Below are 20,684 nucleotides of genomic sequence, written 5' to 3'. Positions count from 1 at the left end.
TATTCCTATTTTATTGGAATTTGTTTGGAGAACTAAGTAAGCACATGAACACGAACTGATGGATGTACCCAGGTAGGCTTTCAAAATGTTTTTTTTTTTTTTTAACAGCTGGAGGTCAGTTGTTCATTACCCCCTCTTGGGTGGGAGTACCCCTGAGAAGCAGTCATTTTCTCTATAGTGGATACCTCATAGCAGAATCCCTCAAGACCCATAATCACAAGTCCCACACCTCTTCCATATGCTGCCCTTTGAATATCCCAAAATAGCTTTCATATAAACCTCTCTTGGCTCTTCCTCAGGCGAAACATTTCTCTTCAAAGATGTACCATAATCTCTTTTTTTAATTAATTAATTAATTTTTATTTATTTGGCTGTACTGGGTCTTAGTTGCAGCTTGCGGGATCTTTGTTACCACGTGTGGGATCTTTAGTTGCGGGATGCACAGTCTAGTTCCCTGACCAGGGATTGAACCCAGGCCCCCTGCATTGGGAGCGTGGAGTCTTAGCCACCAGACCACCAGGGAAGTCCCCATAATCTTTTTTTGAGGCCTGCCCATCCTCCAGTTTCTCCTCTGAATCCCCTCCAATCTGTCTATATCCCTTATAACTAGGTAACATTGGTCCCAGTTTATCCAGGAGTCTTAGTTTATGCCTATTTTCCAGGCTTAATTATCACCTGCAAACGCTTTTATTCTAAAAACTGTCCTGATTAGAATATTATCATATGTGGTCAACCTACTTTCAACCGACTGCACTATCTAAGGGTGGACTGAGAAGTAAAAGTGAGAGCAGAGCTTTCACTGTCCTCCATCTCGGTAGTTGACACGTGCAGTCAAGCAGATGCATTAGTGACTTGAGTCATACATCCCACCATTGCCTCATGTGAAGCTTGTGGCTGATGGCACCCCTTAGAGCCATGCCCTCCCCGTACAGTACTGGTTCTGGTGGTTCTATGGCATTTGTTTCTACAAAATTTCATGGTGTTTGAATTCAGCCCATTGTCCAGTCTGTCAAGATCTTTGTCATCCAAAATGCTGTCTTATTCCTTCCAACCTGCAGCCATTGGAAGATCATGCTTTTCTGTGTCATTATCTAGGTTCTTGGTTTAAAATATCGCATAGGATAATATTGTGGCACATCACCTCTTTCCAGTTTGACCTCTATTCACATTCTGGTGTCATTTAACATCACAAACTCACTTAATTGTAGTGCATACAGGCCATGTATTTCTTCCATTTGCATGATAATATTTTGGGAAACCTTAGCGAATGTGAATATCTATTTTATATTAGACTCAGATGTCTAATATAAAATGTCTTTTCTAATCTATGCATCTAGGTCTTGGACCAGAAAATGGGAAAACAAAAACAGAGTTAAATCTAATGTGACTTCTCAGTGAGTGCACTTCTTTTTAGCTCCCATGGGACCTTGGAAATGTTGACTGACACCTAGACGAGGTCAGTGCTCCATGAATATTTGTTGATCCAGGCACAATTTTTCAGTGAGAAATAAGCAGAAGATCCTGTTCATGGCTCTTGCTGTGAAAAAAAAGCCTATTTCTTTACACCTGTCGAGGACATCTGCTTTGGGAAGTCCCACACGCAGCTTAGGTCCACACCAGAGTATGAATTGACTGTTTGCTAATCATGTAAATATTATTGCTGAAATGAAAACATGATTGAGGCTGGAAGTGTGACCCGAATGCAGAAAGTGGCAGCTCTTTAATGTAAGCAATTAATTAAGCATCATCTTTAAGTCTGGTGATAGGTCCCAGGGTGTTAATCAACTCAAATATCACCACCTGCTGAGAGAAGAGGCTTTCAGGAAGCATTTCCTATACCAAGGGGGAGAGGGAGGTGGCACTGAAATGGATTTTCTGAGGCTCCATTAGCTAAGGACAGCTACAGAGGGATGGTGTTAAACTGCTTTGTGGATACATCTGTAGCACAAGATCACACAAGCAGTGTGTTGAGTCAGCTGAAATGGTGGAAACAGCCCAGATTTGGAAGCCAGATAGGGCTGGGTTCAACTCTTGGTTCTGCTTCTTTTTGTAGCCTTGGAAAATCATATGATCTATCTCAGCCTTAGTTCCTTCAGCTTTAAAATGGAGATGACAACACCTGTCCTGTAGGACTTTTGTATGGGTAGGAAAGATGGCAATGCCCAGCTTGCAGGGAGGATTCTATATGGTGCTTGTTAACGACTAAATGATTTCTGGTCCCCACTCTGCTGCTGATGTCTCCACTTTGACCTTGGACATACCCTCAGCTTTTTAGAGCTTGCTCTTCTCCAGCTCTGAAGAGGTAGAAGTGGACTAGCCAGTGTTCCAAGGATAAAAGCCCATCATTCTGTGACAGGGATGGAAATTAGGGCAATTTTGTGACAAGTAGAGTGAGCCATGGGGAAAGTGCACTGATACAGGGGAGGGTGGTCTGGTCACCAAGGGTGATGTCCCACAGGGCCTTCATTTTCCCAACTCCGATCACCTCCTCCCCCCCAGAGCAAGCTGGAGGCTACCTGAAATGAGCTCTCATCTCATCTCAGGTCCTTACCACCACACCTGCCTGGCTGGAGCTCACGGTAGAGCATGTTTGTGCAGGGCAGAGAGACACTCAGCTCCACGACAAGGACACCTTGAAGGAAAAAGTGATTTTATAAAGTGGAGAAGGCCTGTCTTAAACTACTGGGGTATTTTAAATAACATTTATTTTTCCTGTTTTTTTTCTTATTGCAAATAAGAAAACCAGTACATGGTTGATGCTGAAAACTATGAACATACAGTAGTTTAAAACAACTACCATTAACATTCTGTGTATGTCCTTCTGGTCATTTATATACAAGACACAAATAACCTCACAGTATCACCCTGTCTTTTTTTATAAATTTATTTATTTATTTTTGGCTGCGTTGGGTCTTCATTGCTGCACATGGGCTTTCTCTAGTTGCAGCGAGTGGGGTCTACTCTTCGTTGCGGTGCGCGGGCTTCTCATTGCTGTGGCTTCTCTTGTTGCAGAGCACAGGCTCCAGGCGCACAGGCCTCAGTAGTTGCAGCGCATGGGCTCAGTAGTTGTGGCTCGTGGGCTCTAGAGCGCAGGCTCAGTAGCTGTGGCGCATGGGCCCAGCTGCTCCACGGCATGTGGGATCTTCCCGGACCAGGGCTCGAACCCGTGTCCCCTGCATCGGCAGGTGGATTCCCAACCACTGCGCCACCCTGTCTTATAGTATACTTTTCTGGGTATATTTCCCCCTTCCTCATCACTGCTGTTTGAAGTTTTGCTGATTTCTGTTAATATAATAGTGCCTTGGTTGGTTAGCAGAGGTCTCCAAAATGGGATGCTTGCCCCTTGGGCACATGCAAGATAATCTATCAGGAAGCAGGAAGAAAATTTTAGAATTCCTGTTTACCCTTTCACCTCTCCTTTTAAAAATTGTGTGGGTGTGTGTGTTTGTGTGTATTTCATAACATGTAAAAATGTGTCTGGAGGTAGACAATCCAGAGCTGGAATGGTGGCTCAAGGATGCCACCTGGGACTGAAGCTCTTTCCAACTTTCTGCCCTTCTACCTTACATACAGGCCTTCACCGTCAGGCTGGCAACCTCATGTTTGCAAGGTGGCTGCTGCACATCTAACCTTTATATCCACATTCCAGACAGGAATAACAGGAAAAAGTAAAGGGGAAGGGATTTTCTCCTAGTGAAGCTTTGCTTTTTATTCAGAAAGGCATGTTTTCCTTCTCATTGGTCAAATGAGAAAAGTCGAGAAATTGAAATTTTTAGCTTTTTGGCCTCTTTGACAAAGGAAGTCAAGGGCATAGGAAATGGTGAATTGTGCGGGGGTAAACGGTCCATAGGGTCTACCACAGTCCTCTCCCCAGACAAATGCATGCACATGTACATACACATGCAACTTCGCCAGGCAGTTCCAGGGGGTTTCTCTAAGTGGGGGTGGGAGAGGAGCCACTCTATAGGGCCAAACTAAGAGAGAGCCGCTCAAATGGATTCTCAGCTCAGCCCAAAGCCAGGGAGCATGAGAGAAGCAATAGGGGGAGAAGACAGAAGTCAAAAGAGAAAGTGAATATATGAGTGGGAGGGGAAGGAAGGGAGAACAGAGTGGCCATGAAGGTTGTAAGTAGCAGATAGGATACTAACAGTAAAAAAAGGAATACAGTGGTGAAGAGAGGGGGAAGAAGGATAAAGCAATACCACAGTGGGGAAAAGAGAAAGTCTTTTAGGTTTAAGGGAAGATGCTACTCTAAAGGATCAGAAGTCGCTCGCCAGCGGGGTCTGCGGGTGGCAAAGGTGGTGATGGAGGGTGCCAGTTAGTGAAAAGTTGGACCAAGTGCTGTTAACTTCTGTGGAGTCACAAGACATTCATTAGAAATTCAAGGGTGCTCTCCAGAAGGGTCCGGTGACTTGGAGATTTGAAGTCTGATAGGGGACAGTCCAGCAAGATAAGGTAAGTTCTGGAGAATGCTGAAACATGGTGTTAAATCAGGTTTTGTAAATAATTTCTGGTGGAGTTTATGATGGCAGCTTGCAGTCAGTTCCCTGATCGTAATCTTTGAGCTTATACACGTTGCCAGTAGCATACACACAAGCAGCAAAATAATTAGCAGTGTCCCCTAAACCATCCTACAGGACCTATGACAAACTTTCTCCAGCTGGAAAAAGTATAGATCCCTCCAGCATCTTTGGGCCATTATAAATTGCAGAAGCAAAAGGTTTTTAAGAACAACACAGGTGTTGGAGCTATGTGTATTTTCTCTAGGGGGTCTTGATGAATCAGAGGAGGATATCACGTTGGAAAATAAGTTTAAAAAAAAGAAAATCATGTAGCTGAAAAAGAATTCACTGACTTTTCCAGGGGAAGAAATACCTGATTTCTGAACACAGTCTATATCCTGAACAGTTTCCTAGAAATGACGGAACTGATTAATTTTCATAAAGCACTTCAAGTGTCACACAGCAAGTTTTGATGCTTCCAAGTGCCCAAAGAGGTAAGCAATTTAAAGGAGTTTAAGATTTTTACCTGTATCTAACTTGGACGCCCACCTAGTGAAACTGCAAATTTTGGGTTCAGGGTAAAGAGTGGTTTTAAAGACTGAGCTTCTGGAGTCAGACCACGCAGTTTGGGATCCCAGCTTCATCATTTGTCAGTTGTGTGATTTGGGAGCAAGTTACTTCACTTCTCTGCCTTCACTTGCTCATCCATAAAGTGGGGATAACCACTTCATAGGATGGTTTAGAGGATTAAATGAGATAATCTACATGAAGCTCAACACAGGGCATGGCACATCCCAGACACTCCAGAAACACATAGATGGATAAAGAACATTTTTTTTCTGATTAGTTCCATGATTTTTCCTTTTAACTTTTACATCAGTACCATGAGTTTACCTAAAGATAAGAAACCATTTTTATTGTCAGCTCATTTATGAAAAATAGCGTTAATTCCTATTAAGGTGTTCACCATCTTTTTTGCAGGCATCAAAATGATGTAATATTTAAAAGTGATCACACTTCTGGGTTTGAATCCCCACTTCTTGGCTCCAAGACTTTGAAAAGTTGCTTAACCTCTTTGGGCCTCAGTGGCCTTAGTTGTAAAAAGGGGATTCTGTGTAGTTTGAGTTAATAGATACAAAGTGCTCACATCAGTTCCAAGTACATAAAAGTGCTCAAGGTTACTATTAACCAAGCATTTTCCAGAAAAGAAAATGGAGTTGAGAGGTGATACCCCCAAATGGTTTTCTTCAACTTGTAAGTAACATACTGAACTTCCTGCCTCATAATATTCAAGATGAAATTTTGAAAGATGCCTACATCAGGAATTTTTTCATAGCCAAACATTAAAAGCAAAGTGAAGGTCTACACAGACAGAGATGGCAAACATGGCCTACCCCACCTGACACCCAGGGCCATGACAGACATTATTAATCCATTATGGCACTTTTACCTACTGAGTTCATATTCACCTTTGCATTTTTCTCCATGGGACACTCTGCACAACCATTGTCAATTTGATTGGTGTTATGTGAAGTCAAACTTATTTTCCATCCTTGTTCTGGTATTATGTCTTCAGAACTGTTATTTTCCTCAGAGGATGAAGAATTGATAAGTTTTCAAGCAAACTCCTTCCACTGAAATTCCATTCAAATTCTTAAATGATGAGAAATAATCCTCCTTCAAACCCTTGAGTAAGCAGGGTGAGTTATATAAAAGAGAGCTGGCAGTACCCATGATCTATTGTTTGTGCTGCTTTGGAAGATGCTGCCTAGACAGATGACACTGATACCTGCAATGAAAAAAAAAGATTTGCTGGGGTCTGAGGAAATCATTTGGAATATGGCTACTTTTGCCTTTGACTTGGTAAATAATTTTCCGGAAAGACAGCCAGGTATAGCACACAGCTGGGCATCTTTCCTCTTATCTTAAGAGGAAGATGCAAATGACTAAATGTAAAGATGTTTCCTATATGTTGATTGGTGTATTTGTCTGCTAGGGCTGCCATAACAAAATACCACAGACTGGGTGGCTTAGATAACAGAACTTTATTTTCTTTCAGTTCTGGAAGCTAGAAGTCTGAGATCAAGGTGTTGTCAGGTTTGGTTTCTCTTGAGGCCTCTCTCCTCAGTGTGCAAATGGCTGCCTTCTTACTGTGTCATCACATGGCCTTTTTCTGTGTGTGCCCCACCTGCTTGGTGTCTCTCTCTCGACTTATAGGGTCATAAGCCACATTGGAGTAGGACCCCCATACACTTGTGACCTCATTTAACTTTAATTACCTTCTTAAAGGCCACAGCTCCAAATATAGTCACATGGGAGGTTAGGGCTTCAGCATATGCATTTGGGGGGAACATGATTCAATCCGTAACAATTGGTGTGTACCCAAATAACTCTAGATTCTATAGCATCTTATAACCCCAGCATTGTTACTCATACTCATCATCATGTGACTCTAGTTCCGCCAGAAAAGATAGTCATGCTAGTTGCACACTATGGAGACAAAGAAGTGTGTGCTCACTTTAGAAAAATTTCTGTCGCAAATCAACAAGACAGATACATCAACGGAAAATGGGCAAAGATAGAGTCAAGATGCACAGAAAGAAAAAATACAAAAAGTTAAGAATATGAAGAAATGCTCAAACTCATTAGTTGACAGAAAAATACAAGATAAATTGAGACATCACTTTGCATGTACTAGACCGGCAAGATTAGGATAATGCCAAGTGTTGGCAGGGATGTGCGACCACGGGAACCCTTATGCACTGCTGATGGGAAGGCCAACTGGTGTAGAAGTTCTGCAGAGGATTCTGGTGGTAATAGCAAATTAGGTCTAGGTATACTTCTTGACCCAGCAAATCCACCCCTGGGTACATATCCAGAAGGAATTCTCACAGAGTTTATTAAGGTCCTGTAAGAGTAAGGTGACAAGGCATTTGATTTGTCTGGGACAGTTATAGTGTACATATGCTGTCTCGGTGGAATTGTGACTAGCACCCTTTTGTTTCTTAAAAGTGCTCACCCTGTGTGTAAGGGTTGTCTTCACAGTGTTTCTGTGGTGGTAGGGGATTGGAGGCACTTTGGGGAGTGGAGAGGCAGAATGTGTTAGGTTCATGCTATTCAGCAGAAAGAAGTAACAGACCAGATGTACCCATAGTAAAATATATGGATCTTTAAAACATAGTGCTGGATGAAAAAAGACAGGAGATTGAGGTTTACAACAACAATATTTACACACTGTTAAGATCCATGCATACAAAACTATATGTTTTATAAGAACACATATTAACAAAAGGGCTTGCGTTGAGCACATTGAAATGGTTGCCTTGGGCTAGGTGAGGAATAGCTGAGTGGGATACAGGGGAAAAAAAGAAAAAAAAAATGTGAGGGGTCTTAAGCCAAAGATGATAATGAACCATTGAGAGGATGATTAACTTAGCCGTAGTATCTGAAATTGAAAAGGGAGTGTTCTGTCAAAATAGATTAAATTGAAGAATTTTTTAAAGTGTTTAAAATATTATACATTTCTTGAGAAATTGGCACTTATTTGTTTGTTTGCTTGTTTATTTTCTGAAGCTCTGAAGGGCATTTAAGTCTGTTTATATAAGTATCTTAAGTAGGACCAAAAACATAAAAAATAAAAGTAATTGAATGAGGGAAGCAGAATAGAGAGTATATAGAACTAGAAAAGATAAGGAAAAGTCAGGTGTGAGGTTAATATCTAAAATTCACACCCAAAATCCTATAGATTTACTAGAAATGGGTCTCAGATTAGGCACTACTCCAAGGAGATGCCCTCATATGCATGATCGACATTATCTGTAGTAACAGCCACCACAAAACCACTCCAAATACTAAGAAGCAGCCCAACTATTTCCCATTCTGTGATCAGAGAGAAATTTCTCCCTTGGGCTCTCCTAAGGAGGGCACCGTGTAATGGAATAGCGGCCTAGAAAACTAATTTCGACTGAAAGACTCATCCCAAAGCCGTGTCGAATACCTAAATGCTAATTTACTCTCACAGGGTTTGAGCTCCTTGAATTTCTGCAAAATAACTTGGTTTCAGTTCCGGTAGAGTTGAGGAAATGTCCCTGTGTATGCAGGAAATCTGTGGTCCACAGATATTTGGGCTCTTCCACTGAATTATGAACCATAGGGCCAGAAATTCCCAGTCGTTGCAGCAATAGCTAATGAAAGCAAAAAGAAAAGGATTCTCCTTCCAGATTCCGGAGAGCTGTTGCCTTGATACCCCTGAGGAGGGGTCGGGAGATGAAGAATGTTTTCCTTTATCTTTTCCTGCATCAACTTTAGCAACAATTAAATGTTTATTGATTGAAAAGCTAAAATAGTAATTATTGTAGAGACTACAGAAAGTAAATCTATTATGTGAAAACAGGTGTCACCAGAAGAGTGAAACCAACAAAGAACAATGCAGAATGGAAGGGTTTAGTGGCAGGCATCTGCAGAAAGAGTCCAGTCTGAGAGATAATCTCCAAGTAGACATTGGGGGTGTGTGGGTGTGGCAGGAGAGGGAAAGGGACAATCTGGCGTTTCAGTACATTTGGGGTTTGAAGCAAGTATAGTTGATCAAGTTCTTTTTTTTTTTTTTGCAGTACGGGCCTCTCACTGTTGTGGCCGCTCCCATTGCGGAGCACAGGCTCCGGACGCGCAGGCTCAGAGGCCATGGCTCACGGGCCCAGCCGCTCCACGGCATGTGGAATCTTCCCGGACCAGGGCACGAACCCGTGTCCCCTGCATCGGCAGGCGGACTCTCAACCACTGCGCCACCAGGGAAGCCCGATCAAGTTCTTTTGAAGCTTGGTTGAAATAACCCCAGATCACTCTCCAGCTAGATTTGATTTTGTATTTATCAAGTGACCTCTGCTTATTAATTCAGATTCTAAGAACCTGAGAAAGGGAGGTATGGAAGATTGGTGCTAAAATAGGTGTAATGATTTCCTTTCCTATATCATGTATGTGACTTTGTGACTCACCTCATTAATAGGTAGAGACTATTTCTTCACCCCTTGAATCTAGGCTGGCTTTATGACTTGTTTCGGCCAATAAAATTTGGTGGAAGTGATGGCGTGCCAGTTCTAAGCCTAGGTCTCATGAGGTCTTGAATACTCCTCCGTATCTCTGAACCTTGCACAGCCATCACGGGAACACGCCCAGGCCAACTTGCTCAGTGATGAGAAACAAGGCCTATTCACTCATATTGCAATGGCTGATTGCCACGTAATACTAGACATGTGTGTGAGGCCATCTTAGATCAGCTGCCTATGGCCCAACCACCAGCTGACCACAAGTGCCTGTGTGAGACCAGGAGAGATCAGCTGAGCCTGGCCCAGAGCTGCGCTGCTGAATTTAGATGTGTGAGAAAAAACAAATGCTTGTTCTTTTATGTCTCTAAGTTTTGACATGGTTGTTATACAGCGGTAGCTAGCTGGTACAAGAGGGTTCCCTGATATTAGTATTATAACTAATAAAAAATTTTGTCCACTCTTTTAAATTTAAAAAATACAAACAAAAATATTATAAGTGAAGAAAAACCTCCCACCTTTGGCATTCTGTTTTGTGTTTTAGGATCTTATAAGTCAGTGAGCGTGAAAGTCCCTGAGAACTTGAGTAGCTTTGAATATGTGGACAAAATTGAATTTCTGGACTTGCAAAATGGAAGATCAGACCCTAGGCAAGTGGCATTCAAAACACTCCCACCTGAGATTCTCAGCATGAGTGTGGGGAGACAGCCCTATTTCTCTCTTGGGAATAAAATCTCTAAAATTTAACAGTTACCATTTCCCCATTTCAGCCTAGTTGACATGACAGAGGGTTGTTTTCTCTTAGAGTATCTTTAATTACTCCTAATTTATTTGCTTTGCACCCACTACTGTAAATTCTGTAAGTTCCTTTCTTAGAGCAGTGTTTCCTACTCTTGGTTTATATTTCACCACCTCTCCTTGGGGGAATCGAGAGGGGAATGTACACAAAAATACCTGTCACAGGGAAGCTGGAAAATCCCCACTTTTAATTGGGTTCTACAGTGGTTTCTGTGACCACTTCTGACCCCCTGACATTTTCCCTTCTGTGAGTTTCATCATCAGTTTTACTGTGAAGAATTTGGTTGCGCTTAATGTTTGCAACAAGAGGGAGAGGCATCGCTAGACCTGGCCCCTCTCTCCCGTGAGTCACTGGCGTCTGTTACGCCATGGCCAAGTCTCATTAGTGCCACTACTGCTGGGCTGGCAGATCTTTTGAAAGCAGGAATGGAGGGCTCTGGGATTCACTAATGACTACTGGGGAGATGCAAGAGGAGGGTTACTGTCTTAGGGAGGTCATTGTGAAAATGCATCTGTCTGTATCTTACAAGAAATGAGAGGTGATTTCTTTCCTTTCAGAACTGCTAAAGGAATTCTTAGGCTATCCATACAAGAAAATAAGCAGAATTTAGGACTGAGTTTATAAAACATCTAGGAACGTTGGCAGTATTTTTGGGAAATTAAAAAATTTTCCACGCTCTTTCCCCTTTTCAGAAATTAAAGAGTTAGAGCATTATGGTACAATGATTTTGAGATGGGACTAGACAGCTTGGATTTGAGGCACACTTGGCTTCCTGTCTCTGCCATGTGAACCATATGTGGCAAGTTACTTAGGTTTTCTGAGTCCTCAGTTCTCATCTATAAAGTGAGAATGGTATAAATATGTCACGAGGATTAAATAATTTAAACGTGCGTAATTCCTAGCATGCCTGGAGCATAAAGGCTTGATAAATGCGGTTCTTTTATTTTTCCCTCTTTTCATCTTTTCTGGCTTTTAGTTCTGTTGTCGCTTGCTTGCTTGCCTGTGTATGTATTTTTTACTGTGAAGAATGAAGGATGGGTTTTTGGAAAACAAGATTTATACCAAAATCTTTAAACTGCTTATGATTTTTACCTAATAATCTCACTTATGTAAAAGTGTGGTGAAACAAGGGTCCAGAAATTTAAAAGTACAAAGGTGTCGTCATAAAAAGATCCATTGTTTCTTCAAAAAAAAGTTCTTCCTGGTCATTTTCCTGTTTGCCTTGCTAAAAAAAACACAAAAACACATCACTTTCTTCGCCCCCCCCCCTTTTTTAAATCGTATATGCTATCTGCTACTTATTATTGTTTCCATGAAGTTAGTAAATTCTCATCCCTTCCCCTAATAGTTAAAAAATAGACCAGTATTAACGTCCTGTGGATTCAACATGAATCACTTCCTTCTAAAAAAGATTGTCAAATAGGCTTACTTCTTTATTCTAGGTAGCCAGTTTCCAAGAGAAGCAAAACTCTAGATTATAACCCATCTTGCATGTTTATACATCTATTGGGAGATATTTCATAATAATAACTATGCCAGTCCTTCATAATGTTTGGAATAAAATGGTCAAAGAGTATACCGTGAAAACAGTCAAGAAAGCATTTAAACTGGAGAAAAGGGAACTCATTTTGACTGGTCAGTTGCTACATGCTCATCCGTCTGCTGGGGTATTCCAAACTGTTGCTTTTACCAAAACCCTGCCAGTAAGTTTTTTATTTTATTTTTTATCGAGGTATAGTTGATTTACAGTATTATATTAGTTTCAGGTATATAACATAGTGATTCAAAATTTTTATAGATTATACTCTATTTATAGTTATTATAAGATGTTGACTATATTCCCTGTGCTGTATATCCTTGTAGCTTATTTAATTTATACATAGTTTGTACCTCTTAATCCCATACCCCTGTATTGCCCCTCCCCCACTCTCTGCACTGGTAACCACTAGTTCTCTATATCTGTGAGTCTGTTTCTTTTTTGTTATATTCACTAGTTCGTTTTATTTTTTAGATTCCACATATAAGTGATAACACACAATATTTGTCTTTCTCTGTCTGACTTTTTTCACTAAGCATAATACCATCTAGGTCCATCCCTGTTGTTGCAAATGACAAAATTTATTCTTTTTTATGGCTGAGTAGTATTCCATTATTTTTATATATACTACATCTTCTTTATCCATTCATCTGTTGATGGATACTTAGATAGCTTCCATATCTTGGCTATTGTAAATAATGGTGCTATGAACATTGGGGTGCATGTATCTTTTCAAATTAGTGTTTTCATTTTCTTCAGATATATATCCAGGAGTGGAATTGCTGTATCATATGGCAACTCTGTTTTTAGTTTTTTGTGGAACCTTCATGTTGTTTTCCACAGTGGCTGCACCAATTTACATTCCCACCAACAGTTTGCTAGGGTTCCCTTTTCTCCACATCCTCACCAGTATTTGTTATTTGTGGTTTTCTGTATGTCTTCTTGGGAAAAATGTCTATTCAGGTCTTCTGCCCATTTTGTAATCAGGTGGTTTTTTTGGTGTGGAGTTGTATGAGCTGTTTATATATTTTGGATGCTAACCCCTCATTGGTCATATCATTTGCAAATATTTTCTCCCATTCAGTAAGCTGTCTTTTTGTTTTGTTGATGGTTTCCTGTGCTGTGCAAAAGCTTTTTAATTAGGTCCCATTTGTTTATTTTTGCTTTTGTTTCCTTTGACTTAGGAGACAGATAAAAAAAATACTGCTACTATTTATGTCAGAGAGTGTTCTGCCTATGTTTTCTTCTAGGAGTTTTATGGTTTTGGGTCTTATATTTAGGGCTTTAATCCATTTTGAGTTTATTTTTATTCATGGTGTGAGAAAATGTTCTAATTTCCTTTACATGTAGCTGCTAGTCCAGTTTTCCCAGCACCATTTATTGAAGAGACCGTCTTTTCTCCATTGTATATTCTTGCATCTTTTGTCGTGGATTAATTGACCATAAGTGCGTGGGTTTGTTTGTTTGTTTGTTTGTTTCTGGGCTCTCTATTCTGTTCCTTTGATATATGTGTCTGTTTTTATGCCAGTACCATACTGTTTTGATTACTATAACTTTGTAGTATAGTCTGAAGTCAGGGAGGGGATGATTTCTCCAGCTCTGTTCTTCTTTCTCAAGATTGTTTTGGATATTAGGGGTCCTTTATGTTTCCATACAAATTTTAAGATTATTTGTTCTAGCTGTATGGCAGCTTAGGGAAAATGGGAAAGGGTTGAAATAAGTGAAGCACAGGGGATTAAGAGAGTGAAACTATTCTGTATGATAACTGTAATTGTGAGCACATGATATTATGCATTTGTCAGAAACCCATAGAACTTTGTAGAATAAAGAGTGAACCTTAATGTATGCAAATTTTAAAAATCATTTAGTATGTTGGGTATGCCAGGATGAAATGCAGAATTGTGATAAAACAATATAACTGTGCTACAAATGTGTTAAACAACGTCACTGAAGGGTGTGGAGGAAAAAAGGTGCTGACCTAAGTAATCTCAGAAATGAGTGGAGTCTGTAAGATTAAAGACAAAATGAACTGTATGTAAGCACTCTACCCTAGTTGATAATGCTATGTCCCAGGGGAGTACAGATTAATGGTTTTAATGCCACTATACATGCATACTGAAAGTCAACAATTAAGTAAATGCATGCATAATGGTGGGAGCCAAGTTTGGTTGGAGGTTACAGGTAAGTAAAAGGAGGAGGCTGGAATCATCCATGTGATAGCAGATTAGAGTTGGAGACATCAATATGGACTCATGTTAGCTTAATATAGACATAGATGGTTATATATAGAAATACTCATAGATATGTGTATATACATGGGTTAGTGTACATACATCTGTACTTCCTTGTTCTGTCACCTGAGAGGACCTAGAGGCAATGACACCCCAGTAGCAATGAGCATACCTAGCACCCAGATCTTGGTTTCTAATATTATTCTCCAACAAAAGGAACCGGAACTTGGATAAATGGCTGATCTTAGGACTAGGGTAGAAAATAAACAAGATGAGCCTGGAGCGTCTTATAGCGCCAAAAAGAAAGTGCTCAGGAAAACAACAACAACGCAGTGATGGGGATGTGTCAGAGGGACACAGCCACCTGAAAGAGCTCCCAATGGCCAAGGCTGGAAATGGTAAGTAACAAAATAAATGAAGTAGCGTAGGGTTGAAACCCAAAGTAGAAAGTAAATGAGTCCATACTGATATGAATCAATTATTGAATAAATAAATGAAGGAAAATAGACAAATTTTCTGTACCAAAGAATTCTAAAAATTTTATGTAGATCCTATACCCTCAGGGAGGTGGAATAGAATTCCCCATGTCTTAAGTTGGAGTTGAACATAGTGACTTATTTCAAAAGAGTACAGTATGAGAAAGGGGAGCAAAGAGCAACTTTATACCAGAGAAACCTGACAACACTCTGTCAGCCAAATGATGAGAATCAGCGTCCATAGTGATGTCATATTGATATACGTACACTTGCTCTCATGTCCTGAGAATGGCTGTACCTCTATGTTCTTCTTCCCCAAGCATGTAACCCCAGTCCAATTATGAGAAAAACAGCTGACAAATCCCAATTGAGGGACATTCTACAAAATATCTGACCGGTACTCCTCAAAACCGTCAAGGGCATAAAAAACAAGGAAAGTCTGTGAAACTGTGACAACCAAGAAGAGCCTAAGGAGACATGACAACTAAATGTAAATCCTATATGGGATCCTGGAATACAAAAAGGAAATTAGGAAAAAACTGAGGAAATATGAAAAAAGTGTGGACTTTCTTTTTTTTTTTTTTTGTGGTACGCGGGCCTCTCACCGCAGTGGCCTCTCCCGTTGCAGAGCACAGGCTCCGGATGCGCAGGCTCAGCGGCCATGGCTCACGGGCACAGCCGCTCCGCGGCATGTGGGATCTTCCCGGACCGGGGCACGAACCCGTGTCCCCTGCATCGGCAGGCGGACTCTCTACCACTGCGCCACCAGGGAAGCCCTGGACTTTAGTTAATAATAATAACGTGTCAATATTGGCTCCTTAATTGTAACAAATATACCATACTAATGCAAGATGTTAATAACTGGGGAAACTGGCGTGTGGAATATGGGAAATCGCTATGCTATGTTAGCAATGTTCCATAAATCTAAAGCTGTTCTAAAATAAAACATAAAAGAATTTGCAATGCCGAGTACTACCCTGAGATTCTGATTTAACTTGTCTGGTTTGTAGCCTGACCCTTGGGACTTTAAAAAGCTGCCCAGGTGATTCTCATATGTCACCAGCAAGTCACTGCTCTAAGGGAAGTGAGGGTTTTTACAACCAGCTGCACTTCTTTTTTCCTTTCTACTTATAATAAATGCTCTGACCTTGTCCCTAGTAAAATAGCAGTGTGACTTAATGATTTTGGTTGTTTGAATAAAGCAGTTCTTTAAATGTACAGCCAGCAGTATGGAACTTAGAGGGTGATATTTCCCATTAAATAAAAGAATCTTGTCCAAGAAGCTCAAAGTACCATCAACTGTTTAGGTAAACAGGGTAGGCTAGACTATGCTGAATGTATCATTGGTTTAAATCTGTACCTAGTGGCAATGCCTTTACTTTCTCTCTGCAATGCTATGCCATATGCCATGTGTACATGGAGGTAAACGATCTGCTAAGTTTTAGGTGCAAAGGTTTGGCTTTAATTAGACAGGAGGCTTATTTTCTGGTGTTTGATTGTGACAAATGAGGTAAAAGCATCACGTGCTGGCAAACACAGCTTAAATGTTCAGGAACTTACAACTGACCTGAGCCATCAATGTTTCTCATGCAGGGAACCTGGCAGCAGGGGTTCCTGGGGAACATATCTGGCACTGGCGATGATCATATCTGGCACTGGCCAATCAGTGAGGAAGGGATCCTACTGACCCCAGCCCCCGGACCGACTTCAGTGAAGAGACAGAGACTAAGAGGTGATGGAGCCCTGGTTCCTCATGCACAGACAATTATGGTACTTAACTTGGAACTGGTGAGACTATGTTTTTGGACTTACTCTGTTTACTAAAAACCCTAACAGGCCAGGAAATTGCTTCATGTACATTAAGGGATGAAAAAAAGATGTATTTTTCCCATCATTTTTCTTCCTCAGAAATAGTCATTAATAGGAATTCCTACTTTTTTTTAAACCTATAACAATAGTAACAAACCAGAAAACATTTGTTGATTGAGTCTTACACTATTCTAGTCACTGGGGGAGATATTTAAAAAGTTAAAAAATAATGTTGGCTTTTTATTCATGCATCCAAGCAGTGCTTAATTGAGTGTGTATCACATACCAGGCATCTGCTAGGTACTAGAGATTTTAAAGAGTAAACAAAAAGCTAAGATTGGTCTGCTTTATTAAGAAACCCATAGTCCAAGAACTAACTGTCTAGATCCGTGCCTCTCAACCAGGTGTGATTTTGTGTCCCCCAGTGACTATCTGACAATGTCTGCAGAAATATTTTGTTGGCACTACTGAGAGAGTTGAGGGGATGCTACTGGCATCTAATGGGTAGAGGCCAGGGATGCTGCTAAACATCTTCCAATGCACAGGACAGTCCCCATAACAGAACTAGAGGGCCCCAAATGTCACTGTGCCGAGGTTGAGAAACCCTGCAAACCCACTGGGCCCTTAACTGGAAAGAGAACACACTCTCCAGGTGTGAATTAACAAAGACTTAAAGCCACCTCCTGCCCTCCCTTTACCAGGCGAGGTTGGAACAGGGGAGGGTCCCTAGCTGAGGGGAGAGTAAATGTCACTGCCCTGCCATTCAGAGGGGTTATGGTGGCCCTGCTCAGAGGAAGGTCAGCTATTCTGCCATCAGGTCCCAGCAGTTCCAGCAGTAACAGCTCAGGCCAAAAGGCACGTCAGGTTAAATCAGGCTGCATCAGAGAGATGACCTGAGCTCGCTTTTTATTGAGAGCAGCCAAGTTTCTATAGTCAACCCTGGAAATGCACAAATCCTTTTGAATAATATTACTAAAGGCCGAGGACACTCTTACAATTTACATATAACATTTGTACCTAAGTTGAAACTACTATAAAATTTTTGTGTCCTCTTACTTATGCGTATGTATTAACTCTAAGTTTAAATATAAAAAGTGGCCTTAGAACCATGCCGTTCCATAGAGTCACTAGCCACATGTGGCTATTTAAATTTACATTAGTTGAAATTAAATAATATTGGGGCTTCCCTGGTGGCGCAGTGGTTGAGAGTCCGCCTGCCGATGCAGGGGACGCGGGTTCGTGCCCCGGTCCAGGGGGATCCCGCGTGCCGCGGAGCGGCTGGGCCCGTGAGCCATGGCCGCTGAGCCTGCGCGTCCGGAGCCTGTGCTCCACAACGGGAGAGGCCACAGCAGCGAGAGGCCCGCGTACAGAAAAAAAAAAAAAAAAAAAAAAAAAAAAAGAAATTAAATAATATTTAAAATTCACTGCTCAGTCACACTATTCACATTTAAAGTGCTCACGAGCCACATGTGCCTATTGGCTGTTGAATTGGACAGTGTAGATATAGTACATTTCTAGCATCACAGAAAGTTCTATCGATAGCACTGTCTTACAAGCCATTTCCAAGGATCCTCACCAGTGTTAGTTATTGCTTTTTTTTTTTTTTTTTAAGGCTTGTTTTCTAGCAGCTGAGGCATCAGGGCAAATGCTTTGCAATATCTCATTATCACTGTCTGTTAGAAAGACACAGACATGTTCTGCTGGGGGGGGGACCATCTCTTGTTAGACATGGCGTTTTGTGAAGGTTTATGTAATGGATGTTGAGTAAAGTATCAGATGATTGAAAATGATTTTCCAGAAGGTATAACAATGTAAAATTCAAGTAGAAAAACTTTATCAGGCATTTCTGATCTAAGTCAAGTGTGTATTGTTAAATATTAATTCCATTAAGGTATGTCAGCAGGAAATTAAGATATGTGACCCAAATATATTTCTTTCTAGTAATTGAGTGTAATAGGGAACTAGTGTTTAGTGGATCTCAACTGGGAATGGGGCAGGATGAAGGGAGGGAGGGGGAGGGTCGAAATGGCCTAGGGAGCTCTTTCTTGCAAAATTCATAGGGTGCCACCACGTAAGGTTTCTCAGAATGGTGAGGTGGGTGGTGGGTAAGGAGGGTCTTGCACATGTATATTTTGAAAAAGTTCCCCATGTAATTCCAGTCTAACCAATCCAGTGTATCGTTTAGAGATATGAAAAGCAAAATTTTGTGTCTCTTCCACTGTATGATGGGGTGGTAGTGGGGGTAGGTTGGTGTGACTTAAAAAAGACACCTGGTCCCCACCTCCAGATATGATTCTGTACACTTGGGTGGGCCCAGATATCCACTCAGTTCTCTCTCACTGTCTTTCTTTCCAGCGACCTCTGGCCATGCCCGTCTTCCCTTCCCCCTAGGTCATTTAGAATGATCAACTGGGTTTAGAACAACTGCCTTAGGCATTTCTTTCCACTATCAGGTGTGTCTAGCAAGCTTTTGCAAGTGATCACAATCTGTTCTTGGACGCCTTTTCTGATCAGTGCCTGAAATGATGCTGTTGGTCAAAGGAGGTGTCCCGTGCACAGAGGATGCACTGGCCAGAGAGGACGCTCAGCTGAGGAAATTCAGGAGCCCCTTTCCCCAGAAAGATGGGTCATGGGTGTGTAAACAGCCTAAAAATATTCTCCAAAGGGACCTGATCAAGCCTTTGGATAACTGTTTAGGTTGAGGCTTCAGATTTTGGTCATAGAGCTTGGCTCCTTTTGTTAATATTAGGAGGCTGTTGCTGTAGAGAAGCCTCATGACAGTCCATCACATTGACAGCTAGGTCTGCTGATGGGTGGAAAACTTCACTGCTCTTCCCCTAACCCTCATTTTTTTTTTTTTGATAGATAAGAAGTGTTTTATTAGAATAGGACGCTTGTGAGGCTTACAAGCAGGCGGGTGAGAGGGTGCTGCCCTGAGAACTTGACGGGCTACATAAAGTAGAATTTCATACTGTATTTTCAAGGCATATCAGCCTTGAATGGATTTGTTTGTTTTTCAGCTTTGTGGGTTTTGGGGGTTTTTTTTTCCCCCTGTTAATGGATTTAGAATATCTCTACTATGTTCTGCATTTTCTTCATCCCTGGTTTCAGATTTTCTCCTGGTAGAGATCCAGTTTTCCCTGACATGTAAAATGCTGGTTACCTTGGGACGTTAAAAGTATAAGGTGGGATTCGTATCATTGGGAAACTATCCAAAACATAATAAAGTCCTTTTGGTGGCATGTTGTACAATATATTATATAAGCAAAAATAGCCTACCATCTCTAGCAAATGTCCAGCCCTAGCTTCCTACTTCTGTTTAGGACTACAGAATCTGTTTGTAGTGAAGGTGGCAAGAAGGGATACAACTCTGAGGAGACTGGGGCAGGTTGTATATCAGTAGTTTAGATTCCATCTCTAAAAAATCTGTGTGACTGTTTCTCCTTTGAGTCTCTCTGTGCTTTGTATATCAGAGGTGTGAAGTGCCCTAGGATTCTGGAAGCCAGTCAGGCTTTGTCTTCTCTAGATTATCTGACTAGAGGGGAAGGAGAAGCTTAAAGCCATGTATAGTTTTGGCTTAAAAAATTTAGCAATCTTTCAAAAGGAAAGAAGGAAAGGAGAAAGAACTTTAGAGTGACCCACTGGAGACTGTATCATCCATTAACAAATACAGAGTGTCTGTTACGTGCCAGACACTGTGGTACAACGTGCTGGTGTGGCATGATAAAAAGATATATTTGGTCTTTGTCCTGGTTCCTGGCACCTAAAATCCTTGGAATTTCCAGTGATAGGAGTGTCTTTTGTATTCTAATGAGGTGACTATAGGTGGGGTACTTAGAAAGCTTCAGGATGGGGGCTGGTCCCCAGAGGAACCAACCATGTGACTAGAGGAGTAGAACTTCAGTCCCACCTCTAACCTCTGGGAAGGAGAGAGGGACTGGAGATCGAGTTCAAGCACTAATGGCCAAAGGTTTAGTAAATTTAGAAGCTTCCAGGTTGGTGAACACGTTGATGTGCTGGGAGGGTGGTGCACTTGAAGAGTGTGGAAGCTCTGTGCCCTCCTTACTCCTGTACCTTGCCCTATGCATCTCTTCCATTTGGCTGTTCCTGAGCTGTACTCTTGATAATAAAACTGTAAGAGAAAGTAGAGAGCTTCCCTGAACTGTGAGTTGTTCTAGTAAATTACTGAACCTGAGTAGGGGTTGTGGGTACCTCCAGATTTATAGTTGGCTGGGCAGAAGTGAAGCTCGTCTGGGGACCCCATTTGCAGCTGGTGTCTGAAGTGGGACTG

General features: G+C 41.3%; 1 long non-coding RNA gene across 9 annotated transcripts in view; it reads left to right on the top strand.

Annotated features, from left to right (window-relative positions):
- Window positions 1–12,538: 12,538 nt before the first annotated feature.
- Window positions 12,539–20,684, top strand: part of LOC102980373 (uncharacterized) — a 127,523-nt gene continuing 119,377 nt past the window's right edge. For 7 of the 9 annotated variants that reach the window (XR_003681255.2, XR_447966.4, XR_008618229.1 and 4 more), the window contains exon 1: window positions 12,539–16,372. This is a non-coding gene — a long non-coding RNA (uncharacterized lncRNA). The remainder of the gene's footprint in view (window positions 16,373–20,684) is intronic. The other 2 variants (XR_003681254.2, XR_447967.4) reach the window with 1 other exon arrangement.

This window comes from Physeter macrocephalus, chromosome 9 (genome assembly GCF_002837175.3).
Source record: "Physeter macrocephalus isolate SW-GA chromosome 9, ASM283717v5, whole genome shotgun sequence".
Classification (NCBI taxonomy): domain Eukaryota; kingdom Metazoa; phylum Chordata; class Mammalia; order Artiodactyla; family Physeteridae; genus Physeter; species Physeter macrocephalus.
The sequence above is the reverse complement of the archived record's forward strand: the minus strand, read 5'-3'. Positions and strand labels throughout refer to the sequence as shown.